General features: G+C 45.2%; 1 long non-coding RNA gene across 1 annotated transcript; it reads left to right on the top strand.

Moving 5' to 3' along the window:
* Positions 1-3636: 3636 nt before the first annotated feature.
* LOC103672753 lies at positions 3637-6730 on the top strand. The gene is made up of 2 exons (XR_571241.2): positions 3637-4725; positions 4851-6730. It is a non-coding gene; the product is annotated as an uncharacterized LOC103672753 (long non-coding RNA).
* The last annotated feature ends 1617 nt before the right edge of the window (positions 6731-8347 follow it).

Below are 8347 nucleotides of genomic sequence, written 5' to 3'. Positions count from 1 at the left end.
CTCATTTGACACCTAGACCCCACTGCCTTATATTATAGATTTGTCCTTGTTTGTACATGCTCTGTTTTCCCGGATACCTTGTGACTGCCTCACAGCCAGAAGAGTGAAGGAGATGGATGGTGGGAGGGTTTTGACAGGGAGGTGGTGGTACAGCCTGGTGGTTAGGCCTTTGGGCTTAGGAATCAGACAGCCTGGGTTTGAATCACAGCTCTGCACTAACTACCTAACTAGGCAATCTTTATCAAGACAGCTAATCTCTCAGTGTCCCCATCTATAAAACTAGGACAAGGACTGTCCCTTCCTCATAGAGCTATTGTGAAGATTAAATGAGCTGGTATGTAGAGCACCCTTATCCAGAGCCTGGCACGTAGATAAAGCTCAATTAATATTATTTATTATTACTTTCATTATTGAACCAAAAGAGAGAGTGTACAATGTGCTAGACACCACATAAATTACCTTATTTCATTTGTATGACAACCCTATAAGGTAATAATAGATGATGCCTTAGCTATGCCCTAGCTCTGGAGCCTTCTCACCAGCCCACAATCAGGACTTTTCCACGAGAGAGAAGTACACCCCATCACGTGTAAGCCACGTTTAATACCCCTGTTGCAGCTGAACTTAATTCTAACATTCCTGTCCCTCTGGTGCTGGAAATAGCAGCACTTCTCTCTGGTGACCATCAGGAACTTCATCACTAGTATTCAAAAAATTCTATTAGCAGGGAATGACCCAATTTAAGTATGAGATTGAAGAATAAAGAGAGAAAAAGAGAGAGAAACAGATATAGCTTCTTTCCAAAAAGGCAGGGAGGAGGCAGGGTAGGACTAAACTCAGGGACCCTAGGCTGCCGCCACCATAACCCCCTGAGGATGCGGGGCAGATGCGGTTTCACTGTTGGCACAGTCTCTGCAAAGAATCACATGGCTGTTCTGAGCTGTGTAGATCTTCAGTCCAGCTTCAGGTCAGACACATGTCTGCAGCTGGCTACGGGTTGTTTTGGTTATAATTTAGCAATTTGCATTAAGTCGTGACCTTGATCTGTCCTTTGTGCATCTACCTAAGAAATGAAGAAAAGTAAAACATAAAAACACTAAGTACGTGCCCAAATCAGTGGCACAGCACCACCTCATCCCACCTCCCTCGTGCTTGTTGAGTTTGTCCTTTGACCAGAGCTGTGAGTTCTAGCTACTCGCATTCTCCTTACAGCTGGAGCATAGAGATGGACCTAGTTAGTCTAGTTGACCTGTAAAGTCTGCTAAGACTCTGATGGGAAGCTCCTTCTCCACTGGATATAATCTTGTTGACACAGGGTGCCTGGAACTGCTGCAGCCATCTTGTTAGTATGAGGTAGACAGGACTGACGTACTGAGGAAGGCAAAGCCAAGAGATGGAAAATATCTGTTTCCTGATGAGATCATTGATCCAATCTTTTAAAATTGGACTGAATCCAACTTATTGGTATATGAAGTAATAAATGTCTTTGTTGTTTAATTAATTTTGGTTAGATATGCTGTTACTTGTCACCAAAAGCATCCTTACTGATGTAGTCTAGGCCAAGAACTTTTTAACCTTCAAAGCTGTAATGCTGTATCTCTATAGGTTACCCTAGTCAAAAGAAATGAATCTCACCCTTACTAGCATGTTCTTCCCCATTTTCTAACTGGAGACGGGTTAGGGAAGTATGCTATACCCACTGTGTGGAGGATTATACAGTGAGGTACTCCGCATTCAAAACCTGGGTCTACCACTGTGACCTTGGGCAAATTAACTTCTCTGTCCCTGAGTTACATCATCCATTAAATGGGAAAATAACCATCCTGCCTCCTAGAATTGGATCCAAAGATCTAATATGTAGACAATACTTAGAACAGTGCCTGGCCCTTAGCAAGTCATCATCAATTTACATTAGCTTTGTTTTCATCTTCAAAGCAATGCGCCCTTCCCCAGGTTTCCAAGGCATTGTGCTGTCACACTTCCCACCTACATTTTCATTTGCCAAGCATTTCTAGGAATAGCTAAAATGTGGGACAGACACAGTCAGCTCAATCATGTTGTTAGCACACATACCACAAGATCCTCAGAAAAGACGTTTAAGAGAAAGCAACAAATATCTTGTCTGGAAACACCATATAGAAGCCCAAGTTCCCTTCACTCCCCAGATCCCACGCTCTAGATGTCCTTTACCCCATGCACTGAGACAGAGGTGGCAAAGACTCTGGGGGTTGCTTGTCCCACAGGCCCCTGGGGTGCGCCCTTAGCACAGAGTGTGTCACATACATCTATAGCCCTAGTGAACAGAAACAGGAAAAACCCACAGATCCTCTTATATCACGATCATTTTTTACTTTGCTCCTTGCCATTTCTCCATTTCTTGCTGGGCCAAGAATCTCATCTTGTCTCTTTCTCTTGGGAGAGTTCTTTTCCCATCAAACCATGACTGTACATCCCTTGTCTGGCTACCACCCACCAGGGACTCAGAGTCCGCTTCAGCTTCTTACATCTGCATTATGCTTGTCCATCTAGGTTGGCTTTCAGCCAGCACTTCTGTGCATCTGATCTGTAGAGCCCTTGGCAGCTTCCAAAATATTTTGGCCCAAGTTATTTAATCCTCACAAAAATCTTGTGTGGTGCATGTTTTTATTCCAAACCCAACTCCTTAGGGGCTTTTTCCTTTTCCTGTAGAGATCAAGGGCAGGGGGAGATGGGACAAAAATATTTCACTTTCTTTGCAGTATGGGTCTGAGGTGATAAGGACTTCATCTGGTTTTACCTCAGCAGTGAGCAGTTCAGGAGGAGAGAAAGCCAAGACCCTGTAGGAGTCACCTGAAGTCAGCCAGAAACTCGGGAACTTGGCTTTTGAAAGAACAACAAACACCTGATACTTCTCTGCGAAGAAGGATCAGGTTCTGACTGGTGGTGGGCCAATACAGAAGAGAGGGAGAAGGAGGTTCTGGAAACTAGCTGGCATAACCAAGTACTCCCTGACATGAAATCTTTTGCCTTTTATATGAGACCAAAGAAGCGCAATATTTGGCCCCCTTCGGATTAAAGATGCGCTCTTGATTTATTTATGAGAGAGTCCCTGAAACATTTACATCAGCCATGACTAGACTAGAAACTGACCCCACCCGGCCCCCTTCAGGGGCGGGGGTTCAGATTCTCTGTGAACAGTGGATGTGCAGTGGAGGTTTGCCCGAAAAGGATTGCAAGTTTGTGAAGCCCTGGTTGCCGCATTCTGGAAGGTAGGAGGAAACAGGGGCCTCGCATGTGGGCTGGTACCACACAGCTCTGCCGCCTCAGTATCTGTCTGAGCTGCCAGACTCTTGGAAAAGTTCCTTTCATTTCTTCCATTTTATTCATTGCCAGGCTGGGAGGCCTGGAGAGGGGTCAGGGACCTAGCCATTGTGTTAACCAGAGCAGTACCAAGTGACAAATGCTGTTCTTTTTATCTTTTTCTTTTCTGCCTTCCAGGAAGATTAAAAAAAAAAACAAAAAACCCCAACTCACTTTTTACTTTCAAGCACACCCTGTTCCTTCACAAGGAAAAAAGAAGCCCACAGAGCAACATTTATTCATAAAGTCTCTATTCAGCTCTCCTTGCTTGTTTTTGGCTCAGGGTTTAGCTGTTTCCCACAGAGCAAAGACCAGCGGGGGAGGTGAGGTTCAGAGTGGAGAACAGTCAAGAGACCTGCTCTTCCAGAATGCAATGGAAAACCACAATATTTCTGGATGAGTGGCATGAGCACAGCGGTGACTTTATTCTCTATTCCCCCCTTTGGATGGGAGCCTGCCTACCTCAGGGCTGGCCAGGCTCACCCCCCATTCCTGCCTGGGGACGTCATGTCTCTGAAAGGGGCTACCTTGGGGGGAAAATTGGGCTCTTGGAGTGGCTTTCATGGTACAGCGATTCCCTATCTTAGAAGGAGACAAGTGAGCCATCGTTCTAGCTGCTCAGGGAGAAGATTCTGGGATTATCCCTGATTCCTCTTTCTCCCATCCTACTTCCAGTCCACTAGCATTTCCCGTCAGCTCCACATTCAAAATTCCTTCAGTCTCTGTATCAGTCAGTATCTATGTTGATAACCATCTAAATTATAAAAGTCAGTATCTGTACCTATATGTGGTTCGACAAGGGAAACAGAACCGGTTGGAGATGCACAGTAAGAGATTCATCGCCAGGAATCGGCTTACATAACTGGGGCTGGTTAGGAGAGTCTGGAGTCTGCAGGGTGGGCCCTCAGGAAAGGCAAGCAGGAATGCCCGGCTGCCAGATGAAGCCGCTGTCCACCAGCAGGGTTGGTTCCTCAACCAGGAACCCTCAGGTCTGCTCAGAGGGCTCTTCGCTGATTGCATCAGGCCCACCCTGGATCTGGGATAATTTCGCTTAAAGTCAACCCACTAGGGACTCTCATAACATCCACAAAATATCTTCACAGCAACACCCAGATTAGTGTTTGATCAGATACCGGCTCACTGTAGTCTAGCCGAGTTGACCCATAACACCTGCTGTCCCATTGTCGAAGCCACCATCATTTCTCCTCTGAATTACTACTGCGTCAGCGTCTTTGTCTTTCCCAGTTTTCTGGTTTCTGCTCTGCCCCTCCCTGCCCCTTCCTCTGCCCCAACTGTTTTCAGCAGAGCAGCTCCATTGCTCAAAGCCCTGGTGATGGGCAGAATGATGGTTCCCCAAAGATGTCCACGTCCAAATCCCCAGAACCTGTGAGTATGGTATCTTGCGGGGCAAAAGGGACTTTGCACGTGTGCTTACGGGATGGGGGTGGGGATGTGGGGGATGGTCCTGGATTACCAGGTGGGCCCAATCTAATCACACCCGTCCTTAAAAGCGGAAGAGGGAAGCAGAAGACTGAGATTTGCTGAGAGGACCTGACCCTCCGCTACTGGCTTTGAAAATGCGGGAAGGGGCCACCAAGCCCCCAGCAAGGAACAGGAGACCTCAGTCGTGCAACTACGTGGAACTGAATCCCGCTGGCAAACCCAGTGAGTAAGAAACCGATTCTCCCCCAGGGCTTCCGGGGTAGGCAGTGCAGCCCTGCACCCCCCCCTCCCCCCCGCCGCCGATAGCTTGATTTTATCCTGGTAAGACCCCGTTGGGCTTCTGATCTCTAGAACTGTATGATACAAATGTAAGATTTTTAAGCCACTAGATTTGTAGTAATTTGTTTCGGCAGCAACTTCCCGTCCCACTCAGTGTAAAAGCCAAACTCTTCAGAACCCCCACCTCCCCTAATCTGACGGCATTTCCTACTACTCTCACCCCTCCATCAGCTCCAGGGCCTGGACCAGCCTGAAGCTCGTGAAGCATCAGCCTTGAAATGCCAAAAAATTCAGTAATCAAGATAAAAACCATTTTAATGAAATACTGAAATTAATGCAAAAAAAAAAAAAAAATCCGTGGTACACAAAGTATAAAAACTTGGACGCAGGGTAGGATTCAACCCTGCATTTGTGCAGCTCACCTCCTGCTAATGCCAGCCCTGATCTCTGTTGCTCTCAAACTCCCAGAACTTTCCCATTTGCTTTTGCCCCAAATATCTGCAAGCCTTTCTCCCTCAGCTGCTTCAGGCTTTGCTCAAGTATCCTCTTCTCTATGAGCCTTCCCTGACCCTCTGTTTAAAGGAGCAGAGTCCTTCCCTTGGCCCCTCCCTTGCTTTATATTTCCCCAAACGTGTCACACATCTAATATTCTAGTTTGTTTATTTCCTACTGTAGGGAGGTAAAGTTTCTCCTCTATCCTCCTAGGGTTTCTGGCTGGGACTGTCTTAACAGATTAAGAGGAGAAGAGCATACAAATTTCATTTTAATGAAAGTTTTCATGTACATAGGGGTCTTCACAGGAAAACACAGACCCGAAGAAGTATCTAGGCCCAAGTGCTTATATACTAAGTTGGAAAAAAGAGTAACAATTGTGGAAAAGTAACTAAAATACATGGGTAGACTAGAAGAAGATAAGAGTTATTTTAATAAGGCCTGTGTGTACAAATTTCCCTTAACCTCAATTCCCCATCTTTGGTGATAAAAATGTTCTTTTTCCTCCTGGTATTAGGAGGGCATCTTTCATGCTGGAAGTTTCATCTCACATTTTCAGGAAGAAAAGGAGCAGAGTGCCTTCCTTGTACCCTTTGTTTTTTCAAGTGACTTTAGCTCAAAATAATATGTCAAAGCAGCATATTTTGAGGTGACATGTTCTGAACCCCTTTATTACTTATTGTTTGCTGCTGTTTCATCAAGACCTAAGAGTACGTGGCGTGTGGTAGGCCCTCAGGAGTGAAGAAAGGAGGGAGAGAGAGAGGAAGTAGTGTGGAAAGTGTCAATGGCAAAACAGGTGTGTACGTATATTCAAGGAAGAACTCTCTTGTTGGTTTATGAAGCCTAAAATCCCTGAAGAACTGTAGTAAATTTCAGTCTGTCTATTTAAGGAAACATTGATTTATAAGCAGGGTTATTTTTTCCTCTCCCAAAGGGGAAAACCATCAAGAGCCAGTATGTTCTGTGAGACTAATTAGCAGATTTGCATTAGCTGTGTGCTTTCTTTTCTAGGACATTAGCTAAATTCTGTTTCCACTGAAATTCTGGGAAATGTTTGAATCCCATGTAGGTTGTCCAAAATTCTTTGAGATAGTCTCTGCAAGCCGTGTTTAATAATCCCTAGAGATTTTATTCTTGTCTAGTTTACCCTCAACAATTAAACATTCAATTTTGATGATCCCTTTTCTCTATTTTTTTGAGTGGATTCTAATCTGTTGTCAAAGATTAGTGATAACTTGCATCATAAATTCTTTTTTACTGTGGCATTAAAAAACATTGTAATAAATGTATTACAAGGTTGATTAGGTTGGAAATGAGACCCAAGTTTTACCGCCATTCATTGACTGACTAGCACCCATGGGCATCGGGGTTTGGCTGGAATATATAAGCTGGGATTTAATCCGAGTGAGTTACAGTTGGTGGCACATGCTGAATTCTGAGGACTGTGGGCCAAGATGGCCAGTGTGAGCATTCGTAGAAAAAATTAAGCTTAGGAAGTGGGTTAGGAGAGAAGAGTGGTGCAGGAGGAGGCAAAGAAGGGGAGGTGGGGAGTAGGGGGGAGAGAGGGGCTCAGAGTCCAACCAGAAGTACTCCATTCCTGACAGCTCTTGCAGTTCCCGTCCTCGAGGCTTTGCGTCCATGAACTCCATGGGCTCTCCTCACAGCCTTCCTTGAGCTAAGTTGAGGGGTTCTTTGTTCCTTGTACCTGGAAGAGCTGACCGGACTGTATATTCTTGAGGATGGCCATTGAACAAGCAGAAGTTTCCTTGAACACACGGGAAACCACAGGCAGATTTGCGCAGTCTTTTCCACTGGAATTAAAGAGTGGGTTTTGATGGATTTAGTGTACGAAAGAAAAATGAGTTTCAACTAAATGTAGTATCTTGGATTGGATGCTGGAACAGAAAAAGGACCTTGGTGGGAAAACTGGTGAAATCTGAATAAAGTCTGGAGTTTGGTTAATAATCACAGTCCTGGTGATTTCTTAAATTTGACATGTACCATGGTTTAGAAAGATGTCGACAATAAGGCAACCTGGGTGAAGAGTTCACAGAACCTGTGCGATCTTTGCAACTTTCCTGGAGGTCCAAACTTATTCCAAAATAAAAAGTACATTAAAAAAAAAATAAAAAGCTTTCAGGGACACCTGGATGGCTCAGTCAGTTAAGTGGCCAATTCTTGGTTTCGGCTCATGTCATGATTTCAGAGTCATGAGATAGAGCCCCGTGTCAGGCTCCGAGCTGGGTATGGAGTCTGCTTAAGATTCTCTGCCTCGCTCTGCCTCTCCCCTGCTTGTGTGTGATCTTGTGCACAAGCTTGTGCACGTGCTCGCTCGCTCTCTCTCTCTCTCAAAAACTTTCAATTCCTAGATAGAGAAGGAAGTAGCACAATGGAATGGAAACAACAACTATAATAGGGGTCAGAAAAACTAGGGTCAAACCTGGAGAAGCTTGGTTTAAGTCCATGCTTGGCTTCTTCCTAGCTGCGCAGCCTTGGTCAAGGTCCTTCACCTCTCTGAGTTTCGGTTCCCTCACAAATTCATAGTGCCGTTTGGGGAAGCGAACAATGACCCTGACAGTGACTGCACGGCAGGATGGGCCAGGGTGGTGGTGTAGGAAGGAGAGGGAGCTGGTCTAGCCTGGACACCTGGAGTGCGTATGAATGAGTTCAACCCTTGGCTTGTGGTACTTGATGCACTCTGACAAATAAAGAGAAAAGATCACTGTCATCCATGCCATGATGAGAGCCTCTTCAGAGATGTATGTTATGTATGTAGAAAATTACATATCCCTGT

This window comes from Ursus maritimus, unplaced genomic scaffold, assembly GCF_017311325.1.
Source record: "Ursus maritimus isolate PB19 unplaced genomic scaffold, ASM1731132v1 scaffold_8, whole genome shotgun sequence".
Classification (NCBI taxonomy): domain Eukaryota; kingdom Metazoa; phylum Chordata; class Mammalia; order Carnivora; family Ursidae; genus Ursus; species Ursus maritimus.
Note: the sequence above shows the minus strand (reverse complement) of the source record. Positions and strands in the feature narration are given on the sequence as shown.